Raw genomic sequence first — 18,907 nt, forward strand, 5'->3', positions numbered from 1 at the left:
GAACAGAGTAGAACTACCCCATAGGGTTTTCAAGGAGTGGCTGGTAGATCAGAACGGCCAACCTTTTGGTTAAGAGCCAGAGTTCCAAACAGAGTCAATAACAAAAATTGAGATTTCTTAATTAACACATTTGGCAGTAGGATTGAGTCAAATGCAGCCTTTTCCTTTTTCTCCATAAGACACTACTTGGGCCTCTAACTCAGGTCTAGAAGCGATAGTTGTGGTCCACGTCTTCACTTTCTTGTTGTCTTTGAGTCTCTGGCACTTAAACCCTTTCTGAGAAGGTTTCAGAAAAAGACCAGAGGAAATTGCTCCTTGTCTTGCCCCATTGCCCTTTCCCACTATCTTGCACACACTCATCCTACTCCCCTTCCGTCTCATCTCTATGAAAGAGGTGCTCTTTCTGTTCAACCTCAGCCTTCATCTGTGTACGGTACTCATCCTTCTAAAGCTTCAATCTTCTTGGGGACCTTACTTAAGCTATTCGTTCCTCACTTCTTTCACCTCCCTCACTGAAAAACAACAATAATAATCATTTCTCTGTCTTTTCATTCCCTGCAGCTATTCTTGCTCTTAGCTTATCTTACTCTTTTATTTCACTCAAGCTTCTTAAAAGGGTCAGGATAGTAAATGCCTTCTCTGCTCCTCATTCCCCAACCCCCTCCCACTGCAGTCTGCCCTCCACCCTCTCAACCCAACCAAATCGGAGCTTGCCAAAGTCACCATGAATCTCCCTTTTTCTGAACCCAAGTGTTATAAATTGAACTGTGTCTCTAAAAAAAAAAAAAGCTGTTGAAGTCCTAACCCTTCTACCTATGAATGTGATCCTGTTTGGAAATAGGGTCTTTGAAGATGTTATCACTTAGGTTAACAGTGTAAAAGGGATGGGAACTCAAGTGCCAGCCAGAGTTCCTCCAACCCATCAGACATGACTATAGCGACAGCAGCAAAGGCCACCAAGCAGCAGGACCAGAGTTGACCTTGGTAGCTGAACTACTCCTGAAATCAACATGGCCAACACCCTGATTTCAGACTCTGCCTCCAGACCTGTGAGAGAATACATTTCTGTTTTTAAAGCCATCCACTTTGTGGTATTTTTTTCCAGCAGCCCTAAGAAACAAATACACCAAGGAGCGGTTTTTATTTCCAGTCTTGTTTGACATCTTTGGGGCATGTGATCCTCTGGCCAATTTCTTTGAGAAAGGTCTTATTCTGTGACTCCTGCCACATGTACTGTCTCCATTTTTCTGTCATCATCTAGCTACTCTTGCCCAGTCTCTTCTGTGGACTTACATCCTCATACTAAGGGACCTCAACCATTGGTGCACTTCAGAATCACCTGGGTGCTTGGAAAACATGAAGATTCCTCATCCCTCCCTCAGACACTTACTTGGTAGGTCTGAATCTAAGCATTATATATACAATCAGATGTATATTTAGAAAGAATAAATATACCCACACTATTTTGGAGGTTTGCCCAGGACTATGCTTTTAAAACAAACACTCCAGTTGATTGTGATGCTAGTGGTCTGAGGCCCACATTTCAGAAACTCTGCCTTAAAAACTGATGATCCCGCATTTTAAACTTTGCTCCTTGGTCCTCCTAGGGGCAACCCTTTTCATACCCACGACTTCACTGCCTACCTACTCACTGACATCTTCCCAATCTTTATTTCTAACTCAGGAGCCTCTATCTCCTCTGTCTCTGTCTCTCTTCTTCTGGAAGCCTGGATTTATCATTTCAACTTCTCACTTGTTATCTCCAAATGGATGTATCTCACTTGATATCTCCCTAACCAAATATAATCTTACTTCTCTCATCCAAAACAACCAACCCTGGTAGCAGATAAACTAATTGTCACACTGATGATGAAAGATGGTAAACAATCTGAAGGGCAGAGATATAATATCCACAATGGCCACTGTGACTCTGGCACCTAGTTAGCATTCAATAACTATCCCTTAAGGCAATGAGCATGGGATGATCCTCTAAACAAAGGAAATCGTATGGTCAGTGTAAAATGGATGGAAACTCAAGTGCCAGCCAGGGTTTTTCCAACCCATCAGATGTGATTATAGCAACAGCAGCAAAGGCCACCAAGCAGCAGAGCTGACCTTGGTAGCTGAACTGCCCCTGTTTCACCGAAATTCATTGTTAGTCTTTGGCCAACTCCCACACAATTTTTATCCTCACTCTCTAATTTGTTTTGAAGAACTATAATGTTAAGTATACAGAAGAAGCTTCAAAAATGAATTTAAATGTGAGTTATGGAATAGAATAGGCTCAGACCCTTTCTCAGTCAGAGGTTAGGTACAGCTCTATGGTACCTGACAAAAGTGGTTTCACTAAATAGGTGCTAGTTTCCTCACATAGCAAGCAGTTTGGAGATTGGCATTCCAGGGCTGGTACAACGGCTTGATGGTGTTATCAGGGTCTCCAGCTCCTTTCATCATTCTGTACCCTTATTCTCAGCATGTGTTTTTTTTTTTAACCTCATGATTGTTGCCCTTTGTTTGCATAATTCGGCTCCATATCCAGCTTCACTTTGGGCAGGAAAAAGAAGAGAAAACAAAGAAAGAACGGGCAACCTTTTTAGAGAGAGCAAAAACTTTCCCAGAACTCTATTAGACTTTAGCTTATGTCTTATTGACCAAAATTGTGTTAAGTGATCACCCTAGCAGCAATGAACTCTGAGAAGTTATATTTTATCTGAGCAAGTTCCCTACCCAAATAAGATTGAGTTTCTGTGACTAAAAAATAATAGATTTTTTTAAAGACATTACCAAATTTTGGATACTACTAAAAACAGTAACTATAAAGAAGGCAGTGAAAGAATTTATTCATTTATTAAATGCAGGGATATAAACATAAGCTAAAAGAGAAATCACCTTTGCTTTCAAGATACTTATACCTACCTAATGGAGAAAACGAAGTACATAAATGAATACAGAATAGTGTGCTGAAATACGTGTCCAAAGAGAAAGAATATGGTCCTATGAGTGTATATAATAAAACAACCTCAGTTAGATTGGAACACTGAGGAATGTTGTCACAGAAGAATAAACGAGTTGAAATGAGAAAAACTAGTAATGATTAAATATACAGCAAAATATATGGGGCATATGCATATGTGTGTGGGGAGAACTTTCCAGGAAAGGAGAGGATATGTGAAAAAATCCTGAAATGGGAAAAGTGGCAAATCTAAGAAATTGTTATATATCTCAGTATATGGTTATAAATTTGTCATTCCTGACATAGTAGACTATGAAAGAACTGAAGAAAAAATCAAGCCTCAAGTTGCAATACTGAAGGATTCTATAGGGAAAATCTTAAACAATGCAGGAAGCATCAAAAGAAGAGTGAAGGAATACACAGAGGCACTACACCAAAAAGAATTGGTCAGCGTTCAATCATTTCAGGAGGTAACACATGATCAGGAACCAAGGGTACTGAAGGAAGAAGTCCAAGTTGTACTGAAGGCACTGGCAAAAAACAAGGCTCCGGGAATTAACAGAATACCAACTGATGTTTCAACAAACGGATACAGCACAGGAAGTGCCCACTCATCTATGCCAAGAAATTTGGAAGACAGCTATCTGGCCAACCAACAGGAAGAGATCCATATTTACGCCTATTCCCAAGAAAGGTGATCCAACCAAATGTGGAAATTATTGAACAATATCATTAATATTACACGCAAGCAAAATTATGCTGAAGATCATTCAAAAGCGACTACAGCAGTATATTGACAGGGAACTCCCAGAAATTCAAGCCAGATTTAGAAGAGGAGATGGAACCAGGGATATCATTGCTGATGTCAGATAGATCCTGGCTGAAATCAGAGAATACCAGAAAGATGTTTATGTGTGTTTTATTGACTATGCTAAGGCATTTGACTGTATGGATCATAACAAATTATGGATAACATTGTGGAGAATAGGAATTCCAGAACACTTCATTGTGCCTATGAAGAATCTGTACGTGGATCAAGAGGCAGTTGTTTGAACAGAACAAGGTGATACTGTGTGGTTTAAAGTCAGGAAAGGTGTGCATCAGGGTTGTATCCTTTCACCATACCTAGTTAATCTGTATGCTGACCAAATAATCCCATAAGCTGGACTATATGAAGAAGAACAGGGCATCAGGATTAAGGAGGACTCATTAATAACCTGTGTTATGCAGATGACACAACCTTGCTTGCTGAAAGTGAAGAGGACTTGAAGCACTTACTGATTAAGATCAAAGGCCACAGCCTTCAGTGTGGATTATACCTCAACATAAAGAAAACAAAATCCTCACAACTGGACCAATAAGCTACATCATGATAAACGGAGAAAAGGCTGAGGTTGTCAAGGATTTCATTTTACTAGGATCCACAAGTAAAATGGAAGCAACAGTCAAGAAATCAAAAGACGCATTGCATTGGGCAAATTGGCTGCAAGAGATCTCTTTAAAGTGCTGAAAAACAAAGATGTCACCCTGAGGACTAAGGTCCACCTAACCCAAGCCACAGTGTTTTCAATCACCTAATATGCCTGTGAAAGCTGGACAATGAATAAGGAAGACCGTGTGAAAGCTGGACAATGAATAAGGAAGACCAAAGAAGTATTAGCACCTTTCAATTGTGGTGTTCATGAAGAATATTGACTATACCATGAACTGCCAAAACAGCAAACAAATCTGTCCTGGAAGAAGTACAACCAGAATGTTCCTTGGAATCAAAGATAGTGAAACTGCGTTTCAAATACTTTGGACATGTTGTCAGGAAGGATCAGTCCCTGGAGAAGGACATCATGCTTGGTAGAGGAGAGGGTCAGCAAAAAAAAAAAAAGGAAGACCTCAAGAAGATGGATTGACACAGTGGCTGCAGCAATGGGCTCAAACATCTCACTAATTGTGAAGATGGTGCAGGACCAGGCAGTGTTCCATTTTGTTGTGCATGGGGTTGCTATGAGTTGGAACCAACTCAACAACACCTAATAACATGGTTACAAAACAGAGGAGTGGCCAGTGGTATGGGAAGGGGTTGAGGAAGCATTGCAAAGCCTTTTAGAGAAAACTACCTAAGAAGTCCACCACCTGTCTGTCAGTTTGTCATATTATGGTGTCTTAAGTGTTGCTATGATGTTACGCCACTGATATTTCAAATACCAACAGGATCACCCATGGTAGACAGGTTTCAGTGGAGCTTCCAGACTAAGACAGACTAGGAAGAAATTCTGGAGATCTACTTCTGAAAATTAGATAATGAAAACCTTATGGGGAACAACAAGAGCTTGTCCAACTAGCTCGCTTTGGACACATCATAAAAAAAAAAAACATCATAGGAGGGGTCAATTGCTGGAGGAGGACATCATTTTTGGTGAGGAAGAGGCCCAGCAAGTATTTGGGAGACCCTTGGTGAGATGGATTAGCACAATAGCCACAACAATGGACTTGGACATTCTGGTGATTGTGGGGATGACACAGAACTGGGCAGCATTTCATTCTATTGTACATAAGGTTACCGTGAGTTGACTCACAGCAGCTATCCACCTAAGAAGTAAGATTCAAGCATATTTGCCTGCAGTGCGGAGTAGGGTTCATGAGATGCATGGATAATGAATGGTCAGAGTGGTCCAGGTGAGAGGAAATGGTAGTTTAGAGTAGGAAGTTGGCAGAGGAAATAGAGAGAAAGTACATAGATCATCATATCAGGAGGTAAAATGAATGAAACCTGTTAAAAAATTACAGAAGAAAACTTCAAATGAAAGAAATCAATAACATAGAAGATACTGAATCATGGAACAAGAACGGGGTTTATTTTTTAAGGAAAGAAAGAAATAAAAGATTTAGGAAACATGAAGGAGCTCTCAAGACTTTAAAAAAATTTTTTGAAGGAGGTGTAGAAGATATAATTGACAAGTTAGAACAAAAAAGACGTAGAAAGCAAGAGAGAAAAGACAAAACAAGGTAGAAACCATAGCTACATCATCAGAAATAACAGGTGTTCCAGAAAGAAAGAATACAGAAAGAGAAGTGTCTTAGTTATCTAGTGCTGCTATAACAGAAATACCACAAGTGGGTGGCTTTAACAAACAGAAATTTATTTTCTCATAGTTCAGGAGGCTAGAAGTTCAAATTCAGGGTGCTGGCTCTAGGGGAAGTCTTTCTCTGCCAGCTCTGGAGGAAGAACTTCGTCTCTTCTGAGCTTCTGCTCCAGGGAGGTCTTCATGTGGCTTGGCATCTCTCTTCCCCTGTCTCTGCTTACTAACTTGCCTGTTCAATCTCTTCCCATATCTCAGAAGAGACTGACTCAAAACACACCCCACACTAAGTCTGCCTCACTAACACAAGATTCGACGGCACTGGGTTTTTGGGTTAACTCAACAAAGACAACCCACAACCACAGGTATAGAGGTCAGGATCTGCAACACACAATTTTGGGGAACACAACTTAATCCATAACAAGAAAGGAGGAAAATTGTCAAAGAAAAACGTAAGAAAATTTCCTGGGAACTAAATATGAATTTCTAAATTAAAAGGATCAGAAAGTGCCCAACAAAATGAAGAACACTAGAACCACACCAAGACCTTCTGAAAAAGCTCAGGACACTGAGGTAAAGGTCTTAAAGCATCCACAGAGGAGGGAGGAGAAAAACAACAGCAACAAACAGGCCACACACAAAGAATCCAGGATCAAAATATGCCAGGCTCCTCAAAAGTCACAGTGGAAACTAGAAGGCATTGAACCTATGCCTCTAAATGTGAAGGAATGGGCATTGCTTTGTAATATGACTCTACATTTTAAACTCAAAACAGAAATTGCTTTGAGAAAATATTTTCTTTAAATAAATAAATTGAAACAATTATATCTTTATTCAAATTAGGAACATGGATGCCACAGTTATCCTCAGCAAGAGCTGTTTTGCAGTGTTGGGGCGAAAGTCAGCTTAGAACGAGTAGAGGAGAGAGTGGAGGTGAGAAAATGTAGTTCTAGTCAAACCAGACCACAAACCAAATCCACTGCCATCAGCTTGATTCTGACTCATAGCAACCATATAGGACAGAGTAGAACTTCCCAACAGGGTTTCCAAGGAGCAGCTGGTAGATTCGAACTGCTGACCTTTTGGTTAACAGCAGATCTCTTAACCACTGTGTTGCCAGAGCTCCAGTTACAGAGAAGGGAGGGCTAATTAATTAACTACCATTTGCCCTTGAGTTGATTTCAACTCATGCTGACCCCATGTGTTACAGACTAGAACTGTACTCCATAGGGTTTTCAATGGCTGATTTTCCAGAAATAGATCCCCAGGCATTTCTTCTGAGGCCTCTCTGGGTGGACTCAAACTTTCAACCATTCAGTTACCAGTAAAGCACTCTAATTGTTTGTACCACCATTAGCAATAGGTAAATGCAGACAGATAAATACCCCTAAGAATTTAAGACAGAGATGTCCAGTACACAGACTTTGTAAAAAGAGATTCCTCTTCCGCACCAAATATGTAGCAGACACACTGGCCATGTTGAGTTTGCTCCAGTTTATCTGGTTTTCAGTTAAGCAGGGAAACAATACTTATTGCAAAGGCTAAAGATTTAGCAAACTGAGTCAGCTCACGGATTTTCAGGCAATAGAGGAAACCAGTAATCAAAAACAAAAAGATAATTTATATTTAAAAAATTCAATTATATTCTGATTTAGAATTTCTCTCAAAGTATGCTATTTACTTCCATGTTAAAATTAGCCTGTATTTTCTCATTGACTGAAAGTATATTGGGTGTCAAGAAGTAGCCAGACTTTAGAGAGATATATCTTTTGAAATACATATTGTGGGATTCCAAAGTTGTAACCTTAGATAAATCATTCCAAAAGTCCAAATAATCCAGTTCAGTTTTTCTTTCATAATCCAATTTTCTACAACAAATTATTGGAACTGTCTGAGCTGAAACAAGTTGGAGTTTAGATTCCTTGGTCACAAAAGGAAATATCTTTCAAAAGTTGTAACGAAAATTGAGAAAATGATGTGGGGGCATGGAGAGGGGTAAGAAGGAAGGTGGATGAACAGGGAAGAACTCATATCTCTTCAAAGCCTGCCAAACAAATGGGGAAAGCCCTGGGGAGTATCTACACAAGGTAAGTAGAGAATGAGCAGAAATACACTCCAGCATGGTGGCTATTTGTGTGATACAAAAGTATTGGTTAAACCTGGAAAATCTCCTAGGATATTCTAACTGGGAATGACATCATGGAGGGGTGGGTACTGAATAGAGCCTAGGCGATGTAATGGTTAAGCATTTGGCTGTTAACCAAAAGGTCGGCAGTTGGAATTCACCAGCTGTTCCTTGGAAACCCTATGTGGCAGTTCCACTCTGTCCTATAGGATTGCTAAGAGTCAGAATTGGCTCTACAGCAAGGGGTTTGGGTACTGAAATCCCAGGGCCTGGTGTTGACATCAGAGTGAGGCTAATGTTGCGGTATGATGTGAGCGGGTGAAGCTGATATGAAAGGGAACAGTATCTAGGAGCATGATCGTCCAGTTACTAACGCTGGGACTAGTCCATGGAATGCAAGACAGGTGGTCACAATAAGCCAAAATTAAAGAGACTCCAAAACATTAAAAGGAAGGAGAGGTCCTGGCAGGTCTGAAACCCACGTTGTCACATTCACCCCCTGGCATCAATTACTCTCAAACAGTCGTGTTTGCAATAGTAGTAATAGTTTCACACTTTCCACATTTAGCACATCTCCTGAGTCAAACATGCAGTTCTCTAACCATCAGTGGTGGGACCGAGGCTCTGAGGGAGATTGTTCTCCAAGACCCGGAGCTTTCATGTTCTTTGCTTTATTTCTTGCCAACGTAGGAGTGAAAATGTGTTTAAGATGACTGCCTCACTAAGGAAAAGTGACTCCATGAAGAGGAATTCAGCATTCTTGGCCAAACCAAGGAGGCCATTAATTTATACCATAAAATGAACAGCCAGAGAATGCAAGAAGTGGCACTGCTCTGCTCAGAAGCTTCTTGCAAGTGTAAACAAAAACCTTGGTTGTTGCTGGTGACTGGCTGGTTTTCAGAATCTGATCAAGCTCTAGAATGGAAACAATCAGGCAGTGATGTCAATGTCCCCATGGGGTCTGAACATCTTTTCTAACCTTATTTTTACCCATCACTTGGCTCTATCTATACAATGTAGCATAGCTTGAATCCTGAGAAAACAAGACAGAGTTCAAAGGCATTTGCACCCTAATTAACAAACAATTGATTAAATATTTGCATGTGTGTGTCTCTCTCAACTCTTTCAACTGCTGAAAAGGCCCACACTTTGGTGGAGACTTCTCATTATTAATCCTTACTTTGTGTTCCATAGTCTCACAAAGGTCCTCCAGAGCCACCAACATACTCATAAAGCTTTAAGGCCCATAAACATGTGGTTTACTTCCCAGAGTTCTCCACCCTGGTCTTATTATCACTGACAGTGAAGCCTGTGTTACCGAAGCCTAAACATTAGAGAGAAAATTGAAAAATATCACTTGACCTTTAAATAGGCATTATACACATAAACATAAAAAAGATGAAAATAATGGAAATATTCTTTAAAGGGGTGGTATTATCCTAGAAACCAATAATAGCTTCAAGAGACACCAAAAAGGGCAACTTATTACAACCAAATTCACTTAACTTTCAAAGACTGCCAATGACTACTTTCTTCTTGATGGTTGCACTCTTCAGGGTGATGGCTTTTGTTTAGCCACACACAGGTATCTAGTGGAAGCAGAAAACATGCTGGACACATGAACAAACATACAACCCTATATTCCATATTCAGCAAATGCAATTTGTCATAGTGTTACCAGATATCTCAGTTTGTCTGGTACAGCCCAGTTTATACCTGTTGTCCCAGTACCCCATCCAACTGGAGCCCCAATTCACTCTTAAAAGTATCCCAGTTTAGATGATAAATCATATGCTCACCTTCCTCAGTTATCTCATTGATTTTCTCCCAGATCCTCAAGTCTCCATGTTCTAGAGACGTTGGCACAAGAGGAAGACAACGTGGGCTGATGCAGATAGCTCTCCTCAAACACCTGAAAGTTATACAGTCACTTCAGAGGGCCATGAGAAACAGATGTCAGCTCATTATCAGGGGGACAAAAAAAAAAAAGTTCTATCATTAGGACTTGACTCATATGATGAAAAAGTCTACCCAAGGAAAAGGGCTATCCTGATAGGTTAATAAGTGTCTCATACCTGAAAGCATTCAAGCAGATGGCTAGAAGAAGCAGGTAATAGTTTCCTTTGGGCCATTGGCTACCAAACTATTTTAAAGTGCTTAAGAATCTTCTGGGAAGATTGAATGGCCAAGACTTACCTCCTAGATACACCTCTGGGGAGGACTCAGATGTGTATTCTACCCATGAATATTGTAAAAATAAAATAAAATATGAAAAATTTAAGACAGTTGAAATCTCACCACCCTGAGATAACCATTAACCATCAACATTCACTGGCCACCTTTTCATACATTACTATACATCTATCTTGCATATAAAGAGGTTTTTTTTTTTTTTTTTTTTAACCTTCCCACTCCCCCTCTCACTCATTCCTTGGTAACCACTAATCTTTTGTCTTGATTGATTTACCTGTCCTAGCTATATCATATAGGTGGGATCATACAATATTTGTCTTTTTGTGTCTGGCTTATTTCACTCAGCATTATGTTTTCAAGGTTCATCCAAGTCATAGCATATATCAAAATTTAATTTCTCTTTATGACTAATATTCCATTGTATGTATGTATGTACCATATTTTGTTTATGTCCATTCATCTGTGGATGGACACTTGGGTTGTTTCTACCTTTTGGCTTTTGTGAATACTGTTGCAGCAAATACTGGTGTACATGTGCCTGTTTGAGTCACTGCTCTCAATTCTTTGGGGTATGTTATAGATAGAATTGTGTCCTCCAAAAATATGTGTTGAAAATCCTAACCCCTATACCTTGGTTATGATCTCATTTAGGAATGGGTTTTCTTTGCTATGTTAATAAGACAATATTAGTGTAGGGTGTGCCTTAAATCAATCTCTTTTGAAACTATAAACTGAGCAGATTAGGTACAGGGAAACAAGTAGAGATGCAGGATGACAGATACCACACCACATGAAGATCATTGAGGAATCAAGAAATAAGGACATTCCCCCAAAACCAACAGAGAGAGAAAGTCTTCCCCTAGAGTCAGTACTCTGAATTCAGACTTCTAGCCTTTTAAACTGTGAGAAAATAAATTACTGTTTGTTAAAATCACCAACTTGTGGTATTTCTGTTATAGCAGCACTAGATAACTGAGACAGAATTTAGTACTACTAAAGTGTGAGGCGATGCTCTAGCAAATATCTAAATTGTGGAAGAAGATTTGGGCTTGGGTAATGGGTGGAGGCTGGAAGAATTGTGTCAGTCGGAATCGACTCCACAGTAACAGGGTTTTTCACAGTAAAGCCTAGATTGCCTTAAAAAGACTATAGGTAGAATTATGGACATCAAAGGCAATTCTAGTGAGGGCTCAGAAGAAAGTGAGCAGAGTCATAGAGAAAGCGTCTATCATCTTAGAGAATACATACAGTGCTGTCAAAAGAATGTTGGTGGACAAAATGGCATTAAATGTGCTTCTGGTGAGGCTTTAACATGATCAGCATGTGATTGGACAATGGAGGAAAGGTGATGCATTTTATATAGTGGCAAAGGACTTGCCTGAATTATATGCAAAAGTGTGGTGGAAGGTAGAATTTGTAAGCAATGAATTTGGATATTTGTCTTGAGGAGACTTCTAAGCAAGATCTTAAAAGGGCTGCACGGTTTCTCCTTGCCACTTATAGTAAAATGTGAGAGGAAAGAGATGGACTTAAAAATGAGCTGTGTAAAATGCAAACAAAACTTAAAGATTTGGAAAATTCTGTTGAATGAACTCAGGACATGTATTCTAGAGTTTTCACCAAGAACATGGCTATACAATCTTTTGTTAAAGAGATTAACCTTGTGACTGATAGATCTAAACAAAAGCAGAAAACACATCAGCTTAGACTGAAGGAGACAGAGAGAGGACAAAAGGAGGGAAAGCTGTCTTCCTCTTGGAATTTTACAAGCAGGAAACAGGCCGAAGGAGCTACTTCTGTTGTCCTCTTAGAAAAGAGCCAGCCCTAATGTAGTTCGGAGATCATCAGAACTGTTGGAAGGAGCAGGGGATGCACAGGGCTGCCTCAGTTTCAAAGAGCGGAGCCACTCCTTCCTAGGTTTTAAAGGGTTTTAAAGGTTTTAAAGGGTGGAGTCTCTTAGATCTCCAAGGGTAGATAGAGCCACAGCCTCTTGGCTTTCAAAGGATAGAGAAATGGCTTTCTATGTTTCGAAAGGTGGAATCAAGCTCTCCTAGGCTTCAAAGAGTTAGATCTCTACCAACTTGGTTCTGGAGTGTGAGGCTGCCATGCCCAAAAGTCAGGAGGATGGGACTGCGGCCTAAAGCTAAGGGGTGGGGCTGCCATGTCCAAGGGGCAGGAGCCCTCACCAGAATTGCCCTCAAGGTCCGTAATTTTGCTAGGGCCTAGGGGGTGAGGTTTCCACTCAGACGGACTAGGAGAATGGGGCCAAAGGAGCAGACTTGCTTCCCAGTGGGTCTGGAAAATGGGGCTGAAACCTAGAGCCAAGGGGCCACCATCCAGAATCCAGAGGGCTTATTATCCTAATAGACATTTCTAGATTGTTCTTCTATCTACCAGCAGTGTATGAATGGACCCCTTTCTCCACATGCCAGTCAGTAGAAATGGATTGCCACTCTTTTTGTGTTTGCCAATTTAAAAAAAAAAAAATCATTTTAGTGGGTGGGAAATGATATTTATTGTTATCAATGAAAATGTAAAACTTTCATTTTTCCGATCTGCAATAGAAATTGAGCATCTTTTCATATATTTATTGACTTTTGAATTTAATTTTTGTGAAGAGCCTATTCATACCTTTGCCCACTTGTCTTTTGAGTTGTTTCTATATTTCTTATTAATTTATTAGAGTTCTTTGTATATTATAGCCATGAGCCCTTTATCTGCCATATGTATTGAAAACATTTTTCTCAGTTCATAGTTTGTATTTTAACTTTGGTTATGGTTTTTCTTTGTACCGTTTAAAAAAGTATTTATATTTAGCTATGCTTATTTTTTTCTTTTATGGATTTTTGGTTAGCTCTTTTGTCATGACTCACCAATGAGTGTTGTCACTATGGTAGAGAACCACTTGTCTAGAAGATCTCCAAGTTTCCTTTACGCTTTTGATTTTATGATTTTAGGTTTAGAATATCACAAAGAATTTTCCCATCTCTCAAATTCAAATGCCATTAATTGAGATTTTGCTGTCATATTTTAAAGTAGATAACCAGAGAGTCAAATGAGGAGATGGACAACTCATAATCAAGTGGGCTATCTATAGAACTTAAATACAACCTCAAGAAACCTAGCCCTGTGCCATATTATCAGAATTCTATAGGTACTTCATCAAAATTCTGTGAAAGATTATCCTCTAGAGGGAGAAAAACCACCACCACCACTGGCTACGGAGCTGGCACCTTGTTCTTGGGGGCAGGTACTCATGACCAAGAACTCCTTTCCAGCACCTTCTTCAAGCTTGCTGGCACCAAAAATATTTCCTTTTTGCTCACAATGCCCAACACTCAGCATAAAACCATTTGCCTCAAAAGAAAAGGCTGATGTGAACAAAAACCAGCAAACAGAATCCTAGCTCTGGGTGTTATTTTTTCTTAAAGAAGTCTATCGTCAGATTGTAATCTGGTGAAAAACATGCAGGGCTTAATTGATTCCTGCAGAATCTCCTAAACTGATGAAAGGATATGTCTCAGTGAAACTTACTTTTCAGCTGTTTTACATGCATGTGCACACGCACAGACCCATCACTGTCCTGAGATTTTTGCAGCCAGACTCCTGAGCTTGCCCATTTACCAAACCAAGTGTGAGTCATTAGCTTTCCAGACCCCTGTGCCTCAGGATAATTGAGACACCAGCTGGCCTCCTCCTTAGCCATCTATCTAACCTATTCTTAAAGTGATCTGTTTACATTAACAAGTGCAATGAAATAAAAAAGCAAGACCCATCTGCTAAAGTTATTTAGAGGTTTGCTTTGGGAACCTGATTTTCTCTATCAAAAAAAAAAAGAAATGTAAATTTGGCTATGGGGACTTATACTGGGGTAAAGGTATTGTAACAACCACATCAACGTCTACTGCTAGTTATGGCAGTTTTGCCTAAGGCCGTCTCCTTGTATTTAAACATGCATTCCCTACAAACGGATAGTGAGAGCTCAGCATGGCTTGGTGAAGTGATAGTTCCAGGTACGCCAATGTCTTAGTTTCCTTGGGCTGCCATACCAAAATACCAAAACAATGGGCAGCTTTAAAGAGCAGAAATTTATATTCTTACAGTTCCAGAGAATAGATGTCCAAATCAGGGTCTTACCTGTGTCAATTCTTTCTGGGGGCTTTGAGAAGATTCCGTGCCTGTCTTCTAGTTTCTGGTGGCTACTGGCAATCACTGGCATTCCTTTGTTGCTTATATGTTCATCTGCTTCCATTGTTGCATGATGTCTGTCTTCCCCCTGTGTTTGTTTGGCTCTCTGCTTCCATTGTTGCATGATGTCTATCTTCCCCTTTCATAAAACACCACTCAGAAAGGATTATCACTAGGACCCAGCCTATTCTGGTATGACATAACTGATAATATCTTCAAAGAAAGACCTTATTTCTCCAAATAAGGTCACATTCACAGGTACAGGAATTAGGACTTCAACATATATTTGTGGGGGACACAATTCAATGCATATCACCCAATTTCAGAGTTCCTGGATACAGAGGGATTTTCACCCAACCTACCTTTGAGCTGATTCCAACTATAGGATTGAACTGCCCCATAGGGTTTCAAAGGAGCAGCTGGTGGATTTGAACTGCTCACCTTTTGGTTAACAGCCATAACTCTCAACCACTGTGCCACCAGGACTCCCTCACCCAACCTAGGATAGTCTAAATACCTGCCTTTCCTGTTCTTACAGGAAGCAGCTAAGTAAGACCTTAGGGATTCTCAGCCCACACTGATTAGCGCCACCACAGCTGCAGCGTCCCAGCCTCAAATGGGGCTGCACTCCTCCTCAGCCATCCTCTTCCATGTTCAGCTTCTTCTTTCATTCCCTCTACCACCCTTTCCAAGGTTCCAGCACCGTCCTCAAACGTTCAACCCACTCCTCAGACATGGACGCCCGCATAAATCATAAGTAGATCTATACCACCAATGAACCCTCTCCATGCTGCCTCAGAGAGGAAACTGCCCCCACTTTTCACCAAATCTCTTGCCTACACCTGTGCTTTGAACATCTTATTTCCTCTATTACCTGCACCTACTAATTATGCTGGGAGTCCCTGGGTGGTGCAAACGGTTAAAATGCTTGGCTGCTATCTAAAAGGTTGGAGGTTGGAGTCCACACAAAGGTACCTCAGAAGAAAAGCTGGGTGATCTACTTCCAAAAAAATCATCTATTGAAAGTCCTATGGGGCACAGTTCTACTCTGACACACATGGGATCACCATGAGTCAGAATCGACTTGATAGCAGCTGATTTACTGATTATTAATTATGTTAATATTTTTCCACTCATATCTTGAATCTATCCAGTCCTCTATCATTTCTTTCCCATTAGCTGATCAGCATGGTCTGGTCTCTTTCTAGTGGAAACAAAACAAAACAAACAAACAAAAAATTCACCTTGTCTCCCTCTTGTACCTGCTATTTCTTTTTCTTAAAAAAAAAAAATTTCTCTAGCTGTCTTCCTTTTATCCTCCAATTATAAAACTCCTTATTGATTTTTGTTCCCACCAGAGTAATTTGTGAATCCCAAAGAACTTCGGCCATATCTGAAGGATATTTCCTTGTAACTGACCTCTCCACCACTTCCTTCATGAGATATTTTCCTATGTTGTTTCCAGGACGTCCTTCTCTCCCTGGGTTCTCTTGCTTCTCCTGTTTAGTCTTCTGCATAGCCTCTTCTTTCCTTAATGACCCTAAAGGAGAGCATCCCACAGAATTCTGTGGTTCTTCGTAGGTTGTCTCTGGGTAACTTAATTCAATATACATGATTTCAACTGTCACCTATATATGATTGCTTTCCAAATATATGCTACTTAATAAACATAGTTTACTTTAAAAAGTTCTGTCCAGAGAGGAATTCATCATTATCCACTTTGTCAAATCTATACCTCCCTAGACGATGAATAAGGAAGAATGAAGAAGAATTAGTCCTTTTGAGTTGTGGTGTTGGCAAAGAATATTGAGTATACCATGAACTGCCAAAAGAACAAACAAATCTGTCTTGGAAGAAGTACAACCAGAATGCTCCTTAGAAGCAAGAATGGTGAGACTACGACTCACATACTTTGGACATGTTATCAGGAGGTATCAGTCCCTGAAGAAGGACATCATACTTGGTAAAGTAGAGGCTCAGTGAAAAAGAGGAAGACCATCAATGAGATAGATTGACACAGTAGATGCAACAATGGGCTCAAACATAACAATGATTGTGAGGATGGCACAGAACTGGGTGCTGTTTCATTCTGTTGTGCATAGAGTCGCTATGAGTCAGAACCAACATGACAGCACCAGACAACAATGATACCTCCCTATACTTTCCTCATCTTGACAAATGCTGTCATAGTTTACCTGGTTATCACCTAGTTGTCCAGGAGGCATCTTGGGCAACTCCTGTTTCCTCAGCCATAGGACTTCCATGGCCCTCACTCTCACTACTCAACCTTCGTTTAATCACTATGTCCAGATCTCCTGCCCACTGTTGTCGTCTTGGTTAAGATCAAGTTATCTGTCACTGATTCTTGCAACAACCCTGTAAATGATCTTCCTATTTCCATGATCATCTCTCTTCAAGGATGCTCAGCTCCTTTGATGGAATGATGGTCCTAAAATAGCAGTATGATCATGTGATCTCATTGCTTAAATCCTTTTAAGAGGACCGTGTCACCACAGATGCAATCTAAACATCTTTCCAGGTAGGACTAAACTTGAGACAAAGAAGGCTCTGCTCACCTCTGGGGCCTTACTCCTTGCCACTCCAGCCATGAAGAGTTTTTTGCAGCTCCCTACAGGTCATGATCTTTCTCTTCTTTATGACTTTGAACATGATATTTTAAAGTGTGAAATATTCTTAAAAATTGTTTTAATAATTGGTCTCAACCCACCTGGATCAAAGGAGAATGAAGAACACCAAGGTCACACGATAACTATGAGCCCAAGAGACAGAAAGGGCCACATGAACCAGAGACTTACATCATCCTGAGACCAGAAGAGCTAGATGGTGCCTGGCCACAACCGATGACTGCCCTGACAGGGAGCACAACAGAGAACCCCTGAGGGAGCAGGAGAACAGTGGAATGCAGACCCCATATTCTCATAAAAAGACCGGACTTAATGGTCTGACTGAGACTAGAGGAATCCCGGCAGTCATGGTCCCCAAACCTTTTGTTGGCCCAGGACAGGAACCATTCCCGAAGAGAACTCATCAGACATGGAAGGGACTGGACAATGGGTTGGAGAGAGATGCTGACGAAGAGTGAGCTGCTTGTATCAGCTCACATGGACACTTGAGACTGTGTTGGCATCTCCTGTCTGGAGGGGAGATAGGAGGGTAGAAAGGGTTAGAAACTGGCAAAATCGTCACAAAAGGAGAGACTGGAAGGAGGGAGAGGGCTGACTCATTAGGGGGAGAGTAAGTGGGAGTATGGAGTAAAGTGTATATAAGCTTATATGTGACAGACTGACTTGATTTGTAAACTTTCACTTAAAGCACAATAAAAATTATTTTAAAAAATTGTTTTAATGAATGAATGCTTATATATGTAAATATATATTTTTTTAATGCAAAAAACATTTTTTTTTTCCGTCCAAGACTTAGTTGTGTGTCTTCTTATGGACAGAAAAATGTTTTCAGGACCTCTGGGCTCCTTGAAGTCTGGTCAGGCATTTGAATTACTGAAAGTGCCATTGAAGCAGCTTTTTAAAGAAAGTTTAAGGAGTTGTACAAGAAGGAGAGTTAGAGTGAGTCATTTGGAGACATTTTAAAATTATTGATGGTCTAGCTAACTCATATCCCTTCTCCTACTCCCTGTGTCATCCTCTCTCCCTGTTTGGGTTTCTGTCTTCCTCTTTCCTTTTCTCTCTTCTGCATACTTCCTCCTGTTCAGTCTCAGCAAAAGTACTAGAAGATGCACTAGTTTTTAAAGTAAATTAACTGTCTCATATTTTCCAAATAAACTTAAGTGATTTTTTTTCTGTACTGTCATGAAGAGATGCCCTTTAAAAATAACTGTTGAGTTGCACAATGCCTCCATCTTTAGCACGACTGCTTACCTACCCCGCCCTTTGGAATTTTCCCTACTGCCTTTGCCTACTCAGCCACCCCTACCACACAGCTCCTCACTCATCCTCCAAAACATGAATGGAAAGATGCCCTGTTCCTGATCATGAGGTAAGGAAATTGCAAGGTTCTAATTTACTCTATGAATTGAAGTTTGAGAAAGAGTCCAGTGTCAACCTGGGAAGCTGATAATTCCACTCATCTCCCCAGGAAGCTGAGCCCCAGCCAGGTACACTCTGCAAGATGGTTGGATAAGCTCAATCATGGCTTAGAGCCAGAACCGCCTTTGGTTTAAAGCTTTGGTCTTTCTGACAAGATGATTGGCCTACAAGATGACCTAGAACAGCTCTAAAACCATGTACCCTTGTGGTAACTAATGTAAGTGCCACTATGTGTGGCGTGATCCTGCTGTGCCAGATGATGAGTTCAGCAGGTTGCATACACTATAGAATTTAACATTTTGGCTTTCTT

The sequence above is a fragment of the Loxodonta africana genome, chromosome 8 (assembly GCF_030014295.1).
Source record: "Loxodonta africana isolate mLoxAfr1 chromosome 8, mLoxAfr1.hap2, whole genome shotgun sequence".
NCBI lineage: Eukaryota > Metazoa > Chordata > Mammalia > Proboscidea > Elephantidae > Loxodonta > Loxodonta africana.